The sequence below is a fragment of the Rattus norvegicus genome, chromosome 17, assembly GCF_021556685.1.
Source record: "Rattus norvegicus strain SHRSP/BbbUtx chromosome 17, alternate assembly SHRSP_T2T, whole genome shotgun sequence".
NCBI lineage: Eukaryota > Metazoa > Chordata > Mammalia > Rodentia > Muridae > Rattus > Rattus norvegicus.
Window position 1 is genome coordinate 35,401,647 of NC_141550.1, and position 17,462 is coordinate 35,419,108.

General features: G+C 43.0%; 1 long non-coding RNA gene across 1 annotated transcript; it reads left to right on the forward strand.

Moving 5' to 3' along the window:
• Positions 1-9,088: 9,088 nt before the first annotated feature.
• Positions 9,089-15,635, forward strand: LOC148000127 (uncharacterized). Its single transcript, XR_015641599.1, has 2 exons — positions 9,089-10,622; positions 15,513-15,635. It is a non-coding gene; the product is annotated as an uncharacterized LOC148000127 (long non-coding RNA).
• Positions 15,636-17,462: the final 1,827 nt, after the last annotated feature.

Genomic DNA, 17,462 nt, shown 5'->3' on the forward strand with positions numbered 1-17,462 from the left:
GGTTTTTTGTTATTCCAGATGAATTTGCAAATTGTTCTGTCTAACTCTTTGAAGAATTGGATTGGTATTTTGATGGGGATTGCATTGAATCTGTAGATTGCTTTTGGTAAAATGGCCATTTTTACCATATTAATCCTGCCAATCCATGAGCATGGGAGATCTTTCCATCTTCTGAGGTCTTCTTCAATTTCTTTCCTCAGTGTCTTGAAGTTCTTATTGTACAGATCTTTTACTTGCTTGGTTAAAGTCACACCGAGGTATTTTATATTATTTGGGTCTATTATGAAGGGTGTCGTTTCCCTAATTTCTTTCTCGGCTTGTTTCTCTTTTGTATAGAGGAAGGCAACTGATTTATTTGAGTTAATTTTATACCCAGCCACTTTGCTGAAGTTGTTTATCAGCTTTAGTAGTTCTCTGGTGGAACTTTTGGGATCACTTAAATATACTATCATGTCATCTGCAAATAGTGATATTTTGACCTCTTCTTTTCCGATCTGTATCCCTTTGATCTCCTTTTGTTGTCTGATTGCTCTGGCTAGAACTTCAAGAACTATATTGAATAAGTAGGGAGAGAGTGGGCAGCCTTGTCTAGTCCCTGATTTTAGTGGGATTGCTTCAAGTTTCTCTCCATTTAGTTTAATGTTAGCAACTGGTTTGCTGTATATGGCTTTTACTATGTTTAGGTATGGGCCTTGAATTCCTATTCTTTCCAGGACTTTTATCATGAAGGGGTGTTGAATTTTGTCAAATGCTTTCTCAGCATCTAATGAAATGATCATGTGGTTCTGTTCTTTCAGTTTGTTTATATAATGGATCACGTTGATGGTTTTCCGTATATTAAACCATCCCTGCATGCCTGGGATGAAGCCTACTTGATCATGGTGGATGATTGTTTTGATGTGCTCTTGAATTCGGTTTGCCAGAATTTTATTGAGTATTTTTGCGTCGATATTCATAAGGGAAATTGGTCTGAAGTTCTCTTTCTTTGTTGTGTCTTTGTGTGGTTTAGGTATAAGAGTAATTGTGGCTTCGTAGAAGGAATTCGGTAGGGCTCCATCTGTTTCAATTTTGTGGAATAGTTTGGATAATATTGGTATGAGGTCTTCTATGAAGGTTTGATAGAATTCTGCACTAAACCCGTCTGGACCTGGGCTCTTTTTGGTTGGGAGACCTTTAATGACTGCTTCTATTTCCTTAGGAGTTATGGGGTTGTTTAACTGGTTTATCTGTTCCTGATTTAACTTCGATACCTGGTATCTGTCTAGGAAATTGTCCATTTCCTGAAGATTTTCAAATTTTGTTGAATATAGGTTTTTATAGTAAGATCTGATGATTTTTTGAATTTCCTCCGAATCTGTAGTTATGTCTCCCTTTTCATTTCTGATTTTGTTAATTTGGACACACTCTCTGTGTCCTCTCGTTAGTCTGGCTAAGGGTTTATCTATCTTGTTGATTTTCTCAAAGAACCAACTTTTGGTTCTGTTGATTCTTTCTATGGTCCTTTTTGTTTCTACTTGGTTGATTTCAGCTCTGAGTTTGATTATTTCCTGCCTTCTACTCCTCCTGGGTGTATTTGCTTCTTTTTGTTCTAGAGCTTTTAGGTGTGCTGTCAAGCTGCTGACATATGCTCTTTCCTGTTTCTTTCTGCAGGCACTCAGCGCTATGAGTTTTCCTCTTAGCACAGCTTTCATTGTGTCCCATAAGTTTGAGTATGTTGTATCTTCATTTTCATTAAATTCTAAAAAGCTTTTAATTTCTTTCTTTATTTCTTCCTTGACCAGGTTATCATTGAGTAGAGCATTGTTCAATTTCCCCGTATATGTGGGCATTCTTCCCTTATTGTTATTGAAGACCAGTTTTAGGCCGTGGTGGTCCGATAGCACGCATGGGATTATTTCTATCTTTCTGTACCTGTTGAGGCCCGTTTTTTGACTAATTATATGGTCAATTTTGGAGAAAGTACCATGAGGAGCTGAGAAGAAGGTATATCCTTTTGCTTTAGGATAGAATGTTCTATAAATATCCGTTAAGTCCATTTGGCTCATGACTTCTCTTAGTCTGTCTACATCACTGTTTAATTTCTGTTTCCATGATCTGTCCATTGATGAGAGTGGGGTGTTGAAATCTCCCACTATTATTGTGTGAGGTGCAATGTGTGTTTTGAGCTTTAGTAAGGTTTCTTTTACATATGTAGGTGCCCTTGTATTTGGGGCATAGATATTTAGGATTGAGAGTTCATCTTGGTTGATTTTTCCTTTGATGAATATGAAGTGTCCTTCCTTATCTTTTTTGATGACTTTTAGTTGGAAATTGATTTTATTTGATATTAGAATGGCTACTCCAGCTTGCTTCTTCTGACCATTTGCTTGGAAAGTTGTTTTCCAGCCTTTCACTCTGAGGTAGTGTCTGTCTTTGTCTCTGAGGTGTGTTTCCTGTAGGCAGCAGAATGCAGGGTCCTCGTTGCGTATCCAGTTTGTTAATCTATGTCTTTTTATTGGGGAGTTGAGGCCATTGATATTGAGAGATATTAAGGAATAGTGATTATTGCTTCCCGTTATATTCATATTTGATGTGAGGTTATGTTTGTGTGCTTTCATTCTCTTTGTTTTGTTGCCAAGACGATTAGTTTCTTGCTTCTTCTAGGGTATAGCTTGCCTCCTTATGTTGGGCTTTACCATTTATTATCCTTTGTAGTGCTGGATTTGTAGAAAGATATTGTGTAAATTTGGTTTTGTCATGGAATATCTTGGTTTCTCCATCAATGTTAATTGAGAGTTTTGCTGGATACAGTAATCTGGGCTGGCATTTGTGTTCTCTTAGGGTCTGTATAACATCAGTCCAGGATCTTCTGGCCTTCATAGTTTCTGGCGAGAAGTCTGGTGTGATTCTGATAGGTCTCCCTTTATATGTTACTTGACCTTTTTCCCTTACTGCTTTTAATATTCTTTCTTTATTTTGTGCGTTTGGTGTTTTGACAATTATGTGACGGGAGGTGTTTCTTTTCTGGTCCAATCTATTTGGAGTTCTGTAGGCTTCCTGTATGTCTATGGGTATCTCTTTTTTTAGGTTAGGGAAGTTTTCTTCTATGATTTTGTTGAAGATATTTACTGGTCCTTTGAGCTGGGAGTCTTCACTCTCTTCTATACCTATTATCCTTAGGTTTGATCTTCTCATTGAGTCCTGGATTTCCTGTATGTTTTGGACCAGTAGCTTTTTCCGCTTTACATTATCTTTGACAGTTGAGTCAATGATTTCTATGGAATCTTCTGCTCCTGAGATTCTCTCTTCCATCTCTTGTATTCTGTTGGTGAAGCTTGTATCTACAGCTCCTTGTCTCTTCTTTTGGTTTTCTATATCCAGGGTTGTTTCCATGTGTTCTTTCTTGATTGCTTCTATTTCCATTTTTAATTCCTTCAACTGTTTGATTGTGTTTTCCTGGAATTCTTTCAGGGATTTTTGCGATTCCTCTCTGTAGGCTTTTACTTGTTTATTAATGTTTTCCTGTGCTTCCCTAAGTGTGTTCAGGTCTTTCTTGAAGTCCTCCAGCATCATGATCAAATATGATTTTGAAACTAGATCTTGCTTTTCTGGTGTGTTTGGATATTCCATGTTTGTTTTGGTGGGAGAATTGGGCTCCGATGATGGCATGTAGTCTTGGTTTCTGTTGCTTGGGTTCCTGCGCTTGCCTCTCGCCATCAGATTATCTCTAGTGTTACTTTGTTCTGCTATTTCTGACAGTGGCTAGACTGTCCTATAAGCCTGTGTGTCAGGAGTGCTGTAGACCTGTTTTCCTCTCTTTCAGTCAGTTATGGGGACAGAGTGTTCTGCTTTCGGGCGTGTAGTTTTTCCTCTCTACAGGTCTTCAGCTGTTCCTGTGGGCCTGTGTCTTGAGTTCACCAGGCAGCTTTCTTGCAGCAGAAAATTTGGTCTTACCTGTGGTCCCGAGGCTCAGGTTTGCTCGTGGGGTGCTGTTCAGGGGCTCTCTGCAGCGGCAGCAACCAGGAAGACCTGTGCCGCCCCTTCCGGGAGCTTCAGTGCACCAGGGTTCCAGATGGTCTTTGGCTTTTTCCTCTGGCGTCCGAGATGTGTGTGCAGGGAGCAGTCTCTTCTGGTTTCCCAGGCCTGTCTGCCTCTCTGAAGGTTTAGCTCTCCCTCCCACGGGATTTGGGTGCAGAGAACTGTTTATCCGGTCTGTTTCCTTCAGGGTCCGGCGGTGTCTCCGGCAGGGGTCCTGCCGCTCCTGGGCCCTCCCCCACGGGAGCCCAGAGGCCTTATACAGTTTCCTCTTGGGCCAGGGATGTGGGCAGGGGTGAGCAGTGTTGGTGGTCTCTTCCGCTCTGCAGCCTCAGGAGTGCCCACCTGACCAGGCGGTTGGGTCTCTCTCTCACCGGGTCTGGGAGCAGAGAGCTGCTGCGGGCCGGGATCCGCGGGTGTGGGACTTCCGGTAAACACAGAACGTGCCCGGTTCTAGAGAAATTCTGCTTCCGTGTGTCCCAAGCTCACCAGGCAGCTTTCTTGCAGCAGAAAATTTGGTCTTACCTGTGGTCCCGAGGCTCAAGTTCGCTCGTGGGGTGCTGCCCAGGGGCTCTCTGCAGCGGCAGCAACCAGGAAGACCTGTGCCGCCCCTTCCGGGAGCTTCAGTGCACCAGGGTTCCAGATGGTCTTTGGCTTTTTCCTCTGGCGTCCGAGATGTGTGTGCAGGGAGCAGTCTCTTCTGGTTTCCCAGGCCTGTCTGCCTCTCTGAAGGTTTAGCTCTCCCTCCCACGGGATTTGGGTGCAGAGAACTGTTTATCCGGTCTGTTTCCTTCAGGGTCCGGCGGTGTCTGTGGCAGGGGTCCTGCCGCTCCTGGGCCCTCCCCCACGGGAGCCCAGAGGTCTTATACAGTTTCCTCTTGGGCCAGGGATGTGGGCAGGGGTGAGCAGTGTTGGTGGTCTCTTCCGCTCTGCAGCCTCAGGAGTGCCCACCTGACCAGGCGGTTGGGTCTCTCTCTCACCGGGTCTGGGAGCAGAGAGCTGCTGCGGGCCGGGATCCGCAGGTGTGGGACTTCCGGTAAACACAGAACGTGCCCGGTTCTAGAGAAATTCTGCTTCCGTGTGTCCCAAGCTCACCAGGCAGCTTTCTTGAAGCAGAAAATTTGGTCTTACCTGTGGTCCCGAGGCTCAAGTTCGCTCGTGGGGTGCTGCCCAGGGGCTCTCTCCTTTCTTGCTATTCTTAAGTAGCCTCTTTCCTGTCTTTTTTCATGAGAGTTGGCTGTATCCTATCTCTGACTCATTCTATCAACTCTTTGTCTGACTCCTCACTTTGTCTTCCCCTCAATTTGACATGACTTTCCAACATGGCTTCCTCCTCCTACAAACTAGCCTTACCTTCACTGTTGGGGATTAATGCTGCATACTAAGGTCATGTCTGTATTCTACCCAGATCACACTGTAATCCAGGGTATGTCTGCATATAGACCTAGAAGGTCTTTGAATGTAATCCCTTACCAGAGCAGCCATGTTGCTGGATTAAAAGTCCTCTGTACAATCTGTATGAATTATTTCTACTTCCAAAATACCTTTAAAGATTTTATACACACACACACACACACACACACACACACACACACACACACATATACATATATGTTGCGTTTTAATGTATGTTTATATTTTCTAAGAATTCTATGCATGAGTACACTATATTTACATAATTTCCACCTTTTCTTTCTCCCTTTCCAGTTCTTCTGCCCTCTCCCTCTCATGACTTCTTCTATACTTATTATTGTTACACAAATAATAAGTCCATTGAATATTGCTCACATGTCCACATGCTTAGGGTTGACCACATCATAGTAGATCACCTATAAGAGTCTTATCCTTGAAGAAAACTGGCCTCCCTCCTTCAGCAGCCATTGATTGAATATAGTTATTCATCTAGGGGTAGGACCTAGTGAGCTTTCTTCCCCACCTCATAAGTATGTAGACAGATGTGGTCTTTATGCAGGTCTTAACAGACTTCCTATCTTTGGCTTAAACCAATTTTCCTCTTTTAATATATATTCTCTCCTTTCTTTCCACTCCCTCTCTTTGTTAGGGATCACCTCAGGCCTCATTTATCCTCAAGCAAATGCTCTACCATTGAGCTCCAGGACCAGTCCTCTCTTGGCCTTGAATTCATGGTTAGTGTCTCTAATACCAAAACTTCACATTGAGGTGGGTGAGGTGGCTCTGTGAATACAGGCACTTACTGAGTAAGCCTGGAGACCTGAGTCTAGTCTCCAGAACCTATGTAAAGGTAAAAGGAGAGCTCTGTCTCCACGAAGTTGTCTTCTGACCTCCACATGTATGCTGTGGCACACGTACCCACACACCCACACACATCATTCACGCAGACAATTTTTAAAACAAACCCTAAATCTGTAATGTCAAAGGATCCAAAACATTTTGAGCCTTGGCATGATACCACAAGTAGAAAAAGGCCACACATAAAGCTGTTTCTTCCCCTCTCTTCCATTTATGACTATAGGATTGAATAAACTGTACATCAAAATTATTTAACATTTTAGATTATAAAGTTATTTTAAATGTTATATAAAATTACTCTCAGGCTGTATAAATCATGTGCACCTGTGGAACTCTGTCCTCTGGGCATTGCTATGTTGGCAATGGAGAAGCCATGATTACCCTCATGATTACCACACAAGATTGACCTATAGCATCCCTCTTAAAAGGTCAAGGAATGAACACAAAGTGGCACATGAGAAGATAGGTGAGAGCTTACACCTTATCTGTAAAACAGGCAGAAAGGGAACTGTCCTGGTGTAACTTTTTAAAATCTCAAAGGCTACCCCCAGTGACACACCCACTCCAACAAGGCCACACCTCCTAATCCTTCTTTCATAGTCTACCAACCAGGAGCCAAACATTCAAATGTATGAGCCTATGTGGCTCATTAGCATGCAAACCACCACACTATATTTACATTTCTTTATATGTTCATCCCTATAGTCCCCTTATTTGACCTATGTAAATGCTACTGAGTGTCTGATGACCTATATTAATTCACTGTTCATGTCCTTACATATAAATAAGTTTGGGTAGGAGGTAAGGATTCTTTCTACTCCATAAGAATTAGCAAGTACTCCGTGTGTGTGTGTGTGTGTGTGTGTGTGTGTGTGTGTGCGTGTGTGTGCGCGCACGCATGCGTTTGCATATGTGTATTCATGTATGTGCATGTATGAGTGTGTCTGTGTGTGTGTCTGTTCTCCAGAGGCAATTACTAGGCTCCAGATAAAAAGAATTTCAAGTGACATTCAAAATGCGCAAATATATGACATTTTAATGCTGATATTATAAGGAAAATTATCATCTTGCTGCGACTATCTCAGCCCTCCTAGGATATCAAATTAGTTAAAGGTTGGATTTTATTTTTTCAGCCATCTAGTGTTGAGTTTAGAAAAACTTTATACATTTATGGAATGTGAATTAAATTACCTTCTTTAGAGCAATTTCAAGGAATTCCCATTTTCAGTATTTGCTAGAGATTTCTGTGTGGCCACTGAAACTCCAGCATAAATGAGGAATTTGTCTTTTCAGAGCAAGAGTCATGCCCTTCTGTTATCGTGGACTCCTGGTGGGTAAGGCCATGGAATGCATCATCTCCAGCAGGTGCTGTCAGTGCCCTGCCTGATAAGAGAGGAGGCCGGCTTGCAGGGCAAGGCAGGGTTCACTGCAGAGGTCAGAGATACTGTAGAGCCTCCCCAGTAACTCCCCGCGGCCTGCAATTCCTCACCCTGATGCTTTGCCTTTTCCAGTGGTTTACGGACCCAGACATCCCACTATGCAAAACCTTCTGCATGATAGAATCACAGGTTGCTACTCCAAGTCTGCTTTCTGTTTAGAATGGACCTTAAATTTCCAATCATGGTGTCATTTCTCCAGAAGACACTCGAAAGGGGGACCAGGTAATGGATGGTTCGATTCATATCATGGCAAAGGTATTTTCAAACAGTGGTTGATGGTATTTGAGAAAGCTGTTAGATGGCGGTGGGACGTTCTGCTGACGGTCCTCTGCTTATCCAGTTAGGAATAGCTGACCATATGTCTGCGTTTTGGCCGCTGAGTTGCTTTGGTTTCTTTGAGCCCTGTTATCATAGATTGCTCTGCACTTTCAAAGGATGTGTAGAATAAATGACGTCTCCAGCACTGCTACAAGGCTAACCTGGGGCTTGAATCTGTTGCTTATTTTGGAAAGCCTGCTAGAGACTGCCTTTCATCTGGCTCAGGAGAGAGGAGTCGCCTTTCAAGAAGCACTGGGTGGTAGAAGTGATTGTAGTTCTTCCACAAACCTTGGCTCCTGAAGTTCACATACCCTATACAGACTCTGGGTTATCTGAGCTCTGTTTATACTGGCAAGTTTCGGTAGGATGTTTTTAGACCTATACACCATTGGCATGGTCTCAATCTCCTCCTATCATAGACATGGACATTTGGAAGGCTATGATATCTCTGAGGAAGTATGTATGTCATGTGTGTATGTGTGTGTGCATGTGTGTAGAGACCTGAAGCTTTCTGATTTGGTTAGACTAGCTGGCCAGCAGGTCCTGGGTGTCCTGGTGTCTCTGCTTCCCCAGTGCAGGGTTATAAATAATCTTTTTAAGATCACTAGGTCCAGATCATTAGGCTCTCCAAAATCTCATTTTAAGTCAGAATCTAGAAACAAACTTTTCTCGCTGTGATCCTAAGCTACAAGGAACGAGAAGAGCATCTCTGTCAGGCAGTGATTCTGAGGGCCATTCTACCTAACAGGAATGAGGCTAAACGGAAAGGCTGATGGACTTATAGATCTTTCCAGCCCTGTTAGTGCAGAGTACAGCTCCCTGCCTCTTGGAGACTCCTGCTGTCTATAAATAGACATAATTAAAAGATTAAAGAAACATTTGGCAATGTGAAGCTGGTCACTTTTTAATCAAGGAGATTGATTTTCCAATCTCGATGTGAAGGTGGAATTCTGAATAATTTATAGAATAGAAATCAGTGGCTTGTCACAACTCAGTTCAAGGAATAAAGGCTAGCAAAAAAAGACCTGCTCTCTCGCTTCTCTCAGGGCCTTGTGGAGAGGAGCATATGAAGTGAGGGGCAGTGACTGAATTGTTATGGATGAAACCTTCTCCAGGAGGATGAAGATGAATCCTGCTCCATCTCGCCTCACCCTTATGCTTCTCTACCTCAGCCCAGAGGCCTGGATACATTCTCTTCACTGCTCTGCAACATTGTTCTTTCATCCTGTGGGTAGCAGTTGAAGCCTACATTTCTTGCTCTGCAGTTAGTCAAGCTTCCGTTTAGCCAAGGAGATACATGGCAGCGCACACACTATCAAGAAGCCTAGAATCCAAGCCAGAGATCTTATATTCTACCATGAAAGCCGGAGGACGGTTTTTTCTGGTATGAAAGACAAAGCTTTCCAACATTAACACTGACTCCAGTAATACCTGGGAGAAAATACAAAATATATACCCAGAAGTCATATTGCTAAGGAGAAGAATCGGTTGGCCAGCAGAAGGCAGAACAGAGCCTGGAAGAAGAGGATTCTCAACTAAGATTAAGCTTGTGGGGAGGAAGGGGGACTGGAGAAATTTCTTAAATCCCTGCTCAGAATTCCAATGAATTTACCAAGTTAGTGGATCCTCCCTGAGTCAAGATGCTGCTGGGTGAAGAGTTGGCTGTTCTGGGTCCCTTCTGAGCATCCTTGATGTTGAGCAGATGAATTTTTAAGAATGAAGCAGAGCTGGTTCAGTTGGTAGAGTGCTTGCCTAGCACACATGAAGCCCTAGGTCCAATCCCCAGCACCGTATAAACAGAGCATGTATGTCTGAGATCCCAGCACTGGGGAAACAAGGCAGGAGTAGATCAAGACTATAGCAAATTTGAGGCCAGCCTGGATTTCATGAGTCTCTGAAGGAGGAGGAAGAAGAGGAGGAAGAGGAGGAGGAAGAGGAGGAGGACAGAGGGAAATTTTCAGGTAGTCTGTCTTCACATGTAATCTCTTTCAGCTCTTCTCATATGCAGTGCTTTGTCACGCTGAAAGGAATAGTGAAAGCCCTTCCCCCACAAGCCCTCTGTAAGGATGGGTGATTTGCCATTAACTTGCACTTAGCAACAAACAGAAGCAGCCAATGAGAGGCCCTTTTCGACCAGCTCTTAATCGCTTAATGTGCCTTTTGGAGTGGAAATGTCTGGAGAAAGAAGACAGACAATGGCTAAAGACTGTGCCTTATGGAGTGGGCATGTGGAAAGAATCATCATCCCTCAGAGGGAAATGACATACTGAAGGTGTCAGCAGAAAATATGGCTCTCTGTGGCCAGTGTCTGACATTCAATTAGCTGGGACACTTAGAAGCTGAGAAGCAAGATGTTTTTGACACTTATCAGGATACATCACCTGAACAATCTATTTATAGGGGACCTTCTTCAGAAGGACTTGACTGGTGAAGGATGTCACTATAGTGGACTCCATGGAAATTGCCTGAGACTCCTAGCCTTCTGGCTACTGAGGTGGTGTTTAAATGGATCAAATGGACCAAACTCCCATCCTCCTGATAGCCAACTATGAGGTTAAACATAATGGTGAATTTCTGGAGGTAAGCATCACTGGGTGAGACATATTTTACGTCCATGATTTTAATACATTCACTGGTACTCCTGAGTCAAGCATGACTAGACATCACTGTTACCTACCTAGGTCATATCTCTAAGCCTAGCCATTTGTCTGTAGCCCTGGGACACGGTTTATCCACTGTGGCAGAGTTGATACTTAAGGTTGGATCATTCTTTAGAGATAGGGGTTGTCCTATGTGTTGTACGATGTTTGATAGCACTCCTACCCTCTCATTGCAAGTAGAAGCTCCCCATGAACTTCCCTGTTATGACAACCCAAAGCATCTCCAGATATTTCTAATGGCCTCTGGGAGAGAAGGACAAAATTTCCCACAGCTGAAAAGCACTGTCTTCAACCTATAATTTGTACCGAATTAGCAAAGCCAATTACAGATCGGGTTGAATCTGCACTCATTTATTAAGCTTTCATATAAACAAATAATAAGACCACATTAGACATGAGCTTGTGGGTTTGAGCCATACTGGAATCATTCTCTCCTAATTGTTACCTACCCTGTTTGCACCAGGATGGCAATACAGCCCATAATAAAACTGCGGCCCCCACAGTTCTACGCCACCACCTGTCTGTCAACTCCTCTCTGTTGCTCTTTATACTGTGCCTGCTTCCCACCTTCCTGGCCAACCACGTTGACTTAACATGAAGCCCTTTGGAAAAATGTTTTTCACCCAGTGCTAAAAGTGAAGGAACGGCTCACTGCTGGTTCCTGGCAGCAGGGCTCTGGATGTCTGGGAGAGGTTTCTGCATGGAGACTCCGCCAGCCAGCATAAATAACTCCAAGCAGAGGCCACCCAGTCCTTGTATTTGCACGGCCAACTGTGGGGGTAGGGGTCCTATCTGTGAGTTTAACCACTGACAGAAACGCTCAGCATTTGTTTTGGTTTTGCTGAGAGATGAAGCTGGTTCCAAGAAGAGACAGGCCTCCCCTTTAAAGAGTATGAAAGCATTTTGCCCCAGGAAAGGAACAAGAGCAATCAGTGGTTCCTGGGAAGCTTTCTTTACAAGTTATGAGATTAAACAAAGTGTTACCATTTGTCTAATGTTAACAGGTTCCACTGCCTGTGGGATCTCTGGGTCAAGAGTGGAGAGGATCTAGGAAAAACACCTCATGACCAATAGAACTACCCACGGTGGGATACCTCTGAAGAACTCTACCTGGGAGCTCTGTGAAACCAGGAAGCAAAATTTCTTTTCTGCATGGCTCTGGAGTTGCAAGTGAATGTTTGGTTCTCAAGTGATAGAGGGGACTCCTATTCTAAGGGTCTTTTAGGACTTCTGCAGCTACCTAGGAGAGTGTGGGCACCAGGGCCACCGATCCACAGCTATAACTAGACACCCAAGTTTGTCTCTTAGAAATTAGTCTCTTCTTCTCGTTATTATACAGACGAAAAGAAAGATTTTAATGGTCTTGTTGTTTTAAAGTTCTACGTTGTGTGTTAATGTTTTTTGGTATGTCTTATTAAAAGTACAAGTGCTTATTTAGAGAAAATAAAATGATATGAAATGCACAGTTAAACTCACAAGAGTCCCAAGCTTTAGAATGTCATAGGCTGGCATCAGTCTACATAGAATCTGTAGAGTAGATGGGGCCATGTGACAAGCAAGCTATGACCAGTGGCTGTCATGATACCCCTTCTAAACCTGGGGATACTCTCCTTACTATCTATGCAACCATGCTGAGTCTCTCTACTGAACCATTTTGAGTTATCTAGTGAAAACTGGATCTAGGTATAAATATGTGTTGAGTTTCCATGCTCTATTATGACTTTTCTCTCTCCACATAAATGATCTCTTACCATTGGTCCAGTCTGGGTCTTTAGTTGACTTTCAGATACGGTGTGACTCACTTATGGATGAGGTCATCCATTTCATAGCTTAAACACCACCTAGTTACTAATGGCTTCCCTAGTCCAGATATCTGAGCTTTTGCTTCTAATTCAGTATCCCCATCAACAGGTCTCTCAAGATTGGGATCTTCATGGCTGATCCCATTCAGCTGACCTGTTCTCCCTGAGATCATTCTCAACTTGACCAATGGCAACTCCATTCTTCCCTTCAATCAGGCCCAAACCTTTGGTTTCATGATCATGTCTTTTATTATTCATGTGCAATCCAAATAGTCTGCCTCACTTTCAAGAGCATCCATCCAGTGTCTAGCCATCTCTTGCTGCTACTGTTTCCACACCTATACCAGCCCTGTGACCCTCTGTCTTAATCAGGATTCTCTAGAGTCACAGAACTTATGGGTAGTCTCTATATAGTAAGAGAATTGATTGATGACTTACAGTGTATAGTCCAACTCCCCAACAAGGATCAGCAGCAGTCCAAGGATGTGGTGGCGGCTCAGCCTACAAGGCAGGCAGGAGAAAGGGCTCTTCCTTCTTCCAATGTCCTTTTGTAAGTCTCCAGCAGAAGGTGTGTCCCAGATTAAAAGTGTGAACCACCATGCCTGAATCTGGGACTTGCTTTGTCCCAGGTAACGTTGAACTCAGAGATCTCTTTGCCTTAAGCTCCTGGGATTCATAGCCACTTTGCCTCAAGATCTCCATACCAAGATCCAGGTCAGAAACTTTTATCTCTGAGCCTCAAGATCAGGATCAAAGGTGAGCCTTCCAATTCTGGATTGTAGTTCATTCCAGATACAGTCAAGTTGACAGCTAGGAATAACCACTACACCCTCTTACCCTCTTTTAAAAGAATTTATTTTAACGTTTTGATATGTATCTGCACTTGTGATGAGAGCATGTGTGTGGAGGCTAGAGTAGGCATCAGTCTTCATTGGTTGCTCTTCACCTTATGTTTTGAGACATGAACCAGAGTTCATCAGTTCAGCTAGATGGGTCCCAGGGATATTTCTGTCTCCATCTCCAAATGTTGGGATTGTAGGTACACATCCCCATGCTTGGCTTTTTATATGAGTGCTGGGGATATGAACTTGGGTCCTTCTGCTCACAGCGCCATGTCTCCAGCCCCTTCCCTGGTCTTTTGTTTAGTTAAATGCCACATCTTAGCTCACCTTCCTGCTTCCTCAGCTTACCTTCCTGCTTCCTCTGTTGTTCCCTTAGCTTCATTTTCTGATCACAGCAACAAAAGGGACCCTTTGAATTGCTTCTTTGGAGCAGACAGTTGACTCATGCCTGTCATCCCAGCACTTGGCAGGCTGAGGCAAAAGGATAGCTTTGAGTTTGAGACCAGCTTGGGGTATATAGTGAGTTTCAAGTCAGCTCAGAACAAAGTAAGACCCTGTCTAAATAATAATGGTGGTGATGGTGGTGGTAGCTTTTAAAATAAAATTGCTACTCTGCTTAGAAAATCATCTAACGTCATCACATCTGGGTGTCAATTTCCATAGAAAGGAACAGAGCATGTGGTGCTCCCCTAGCATGTGATGCTCCGCTAGCATGTAGTGCTCCCATAGCACATTCTACCCACCTTTCTTAGACTCAAGGTACTCCAGGCAACTGTCCCTGTTATTACTATTTTGAACTCACTCAGAGTCCTCATACATCTGAGTCTTTGCACCTTTTCTTCTCTTCTGTCCCTAGACTGCTGTTGCTCCAGACAGAAACCTTGATCCTCCATCATTGCCTTCTACTCAAAGGCTACCTGCCTTACCAGTAAGGATGCCTTGGTCTCATTGAATAAGGCTGCAAGCACACCCTTCTTCTCCACACTCTGCCTTCCTTTGGCTAATCTTCTCCAAGGCGGCCATCACTTCCACTGCTCTCTGACTTACTGTCTCTCCTCAATCAAGGCCTGTGAGGCTGATGAGGGCAAGACTTCATCTTTCTTGCTGTTCTCCTCACAGAGTCTGTACCAATGTCTGTTGATACATTTTAATGCTTGGCACTCAAATGTACACTATATGGTACTTTTAAGTTTTATGTGCATGTTGCTTTCCATAGGAAACATTCCATGATCCTGTAAGTCTGGATAAACATTTCTCCCATGATGCTATGTTTCTTTTCTGGTACTTCTCAAGCTGCATGATGAGAACAATACAATGCTGGGTCCAGTCACTTTCTTCACTGGTGAACCCTCCATAGTTGCAAGGCACCATGTTGCTGAAACTCAAATGTTTGTTTTGTTGAATATTTTTCTATTCAGTCAAAGGCGTAGTTATACATGGTACCTTGTGAACTTTATTTAGGATATGTACTGTATGAAACAGGATCAGTCAGTTGTGATCTTTAAATTTCCATGTGTATATTACCATATTACTGCTACCTCTCAATAGTGAACCCAAATTATTTTCTATTCGGTGAGCATTTGGGGGGATTCTTTTTCCAGGGGGGAATTGTTCCGTTTGGTCTGCCCAGTGTTTACTGGGATGAAAGCATCAGTGGTAAGACTGAAATTGGGGGCTGATAACCATGCACCAGACCATGAACTAAGTGTGACCCATGCAAGGACTTGTTCCTCAACCTCAGAATTTTTTTGAAGCTTAAAAAAAAAAAACATTTTCTGGGGACATACTAAAAAATAGTTTTATTCTGTATACATTGGACACAAAGAAGCAATTGCCCTAGTGAGAAAGTAAATAGCTGTAGGGTCTGGACCAAGATACAGACAAGAAGTCAATAACAGGCCTCTAAGAGGAAGCTGGCAGAGGACTTCACATCCAGGCAATTACCACTCTTTCCCACAAGATGCCCCTGCTTGGGGGCAGGCCAAGGCTGCCTGGGTCTGGGCGGGCCCTGTGGTGAGTTACTGATGCCTCTCCCATTAATCTGGCTTCTCCTGAGAAATCTTCCTGGAATTGCAACCAGCTTCAGGGTTCCAGAAACTTAATTTTATACACAGTAAATGAGTTTGCCCTGAGGTTGAACCTGGATATTTTCTTGACTTTTTGCAGATTTCAGAACTTGAAGGTGAAGCCATTGAAACCAACAAACGACTTCGCTTGGTACCAACAAGAAATTCAAATTCATATTTTTGGAAGGAAGCAAAAATATAGTCTTTCTTTTCTTTTCTTTGTTTCTTTCTTCTCTGTCTCAGTTAATTACCTTGGAGCATTTGAGAATTAACTGACTAGTTTGAAAACCTTTTATACATTTGAGTTCCACATGCCAGAAACTCATATTCCCCTTCTGTTCTCGCCCTATCTGGTGATTTTCATTTTAGATTTCATAAAGATTAATAATTTGGGGTGGGGACAGCATAGACTATTCTTTAAGTTCAGTCTGCTGTAACATCCAAATGTTACAGTCTAAAACTAATTTGGCCCCAAAACATTACACTGGCCACCAGATGATCAGTAATACACATGGTTTGAAACATGGCTCCCTGGAACAGATCAGTGAACAATAATACTGGTCCTCTGGTGAGTGGAAGGACATGACAGGATAAATGGAGTTCAGTTCCACCAATGTGATGATGCTAATTTTCAAAGGTTTATGCCTCTAATAATGGGGAATTAGAAACACTTGTGGGAGTTTTGTACTTCTGAAATTGAAGGCATGCTGGTTTTTTTTTTTTAACTTGGTAAAATTTAGTGCAAAAGTGAAAATACCATCAAGGATTCAGGAACCTGGGAGAGACTATTGTTTCGAAGCAGGAGGCATTGTTCAGATAAAATGATCACACTAAAGACAGATTCAGCCATTGCAATGGCTCAGTGGGCTCACATATTATCCCCAAGAAACAAACCCATTCTCCTAAACACACTTTCTGAAAACGAGGAGAGAACACCTTACTCTTTGTCCATTTTGGCCAACAGCTATGTAAGGGACCTGAACTCTGGGGAAGGGTATCACTCACATATCATACTATTCACCCTTTTTAAATTTCTATGAATTTTTATTATTTTTTGACATTTCTGATATGTGTGCTCAGACCAATCTCATCTCCTACCCCTGCCCACCCTTGTCCATCCTCCCTTCTCTGCAATCTTGAGTCAGTTCACCCTATTTAACTGTACAGTATGGCGGCTTTCAGTGTGATTGTGAGATTGTATATCTATCATTACCCTCCAGGCTCCAAATGTCCTCTCATCCCAAGAAACCCTGGACTCATTCATAGTCACTCCACTTTCTCGTTCTACTTAGACGCTGACAGCCACTACCCACTCTTTCCATGAGTCTATTTAATTTAAAGGAAGTTTTAAGATCTGTGACCTTTTTTGTGTTTGGCCTTTAAAATGTAGCACATTTTCAAGGGTCCTCCATGGAGTTAATGTGTACTAATAATTAGTTCCTAAGTCTGGCTACATAATATTCCATTGGGTATAAATTCCTTTTGTGTAAGCCAAATTTGAGGGATAATTAGTGTTTGATGAAGTCATGAAGAGAAGGTCCTCGTGATGGGATTTCTGTTGCATTCTTCCTCCCCCTTCTTTTTCTATCCCCCTCTCTGTCTGTCTCCCTCTCCATCCACATGTGAGGACAAAGAAGCAGGCTCATTGCAAGTCAGGAAGGAACTCCCACAAAGGAACAGACCAACAGAATCATTGATAACAACCTTGCCAGCTTCCAGAAGTGTGAAAAGGGAATTTACTAGGCTACATGGTAATTGATATTGTGTTATAGCAGCCTACCCTGACTCATATAATATCACCATCCCTTTGTGGGTTCATGTATTTCGGTGCTTGGCTTTCTCCCCTTTAGAAAGACACCCATCACACTGGGTGAAGAGCCACATGAGGATCTCTCCTGTGTGTGTGTGTGTGTGTGTGTGTGTGTGTGTGTGTGTGTGTAGCAGAGAACAGTGAAAAACCACAGGAATGAAGGATGCCAAAAAGTAAAGAGATGCTCAGAGCAAAGGAACAAAACAGAAAGGAAGCAAGTAGAAGACCACAGAGACCAAG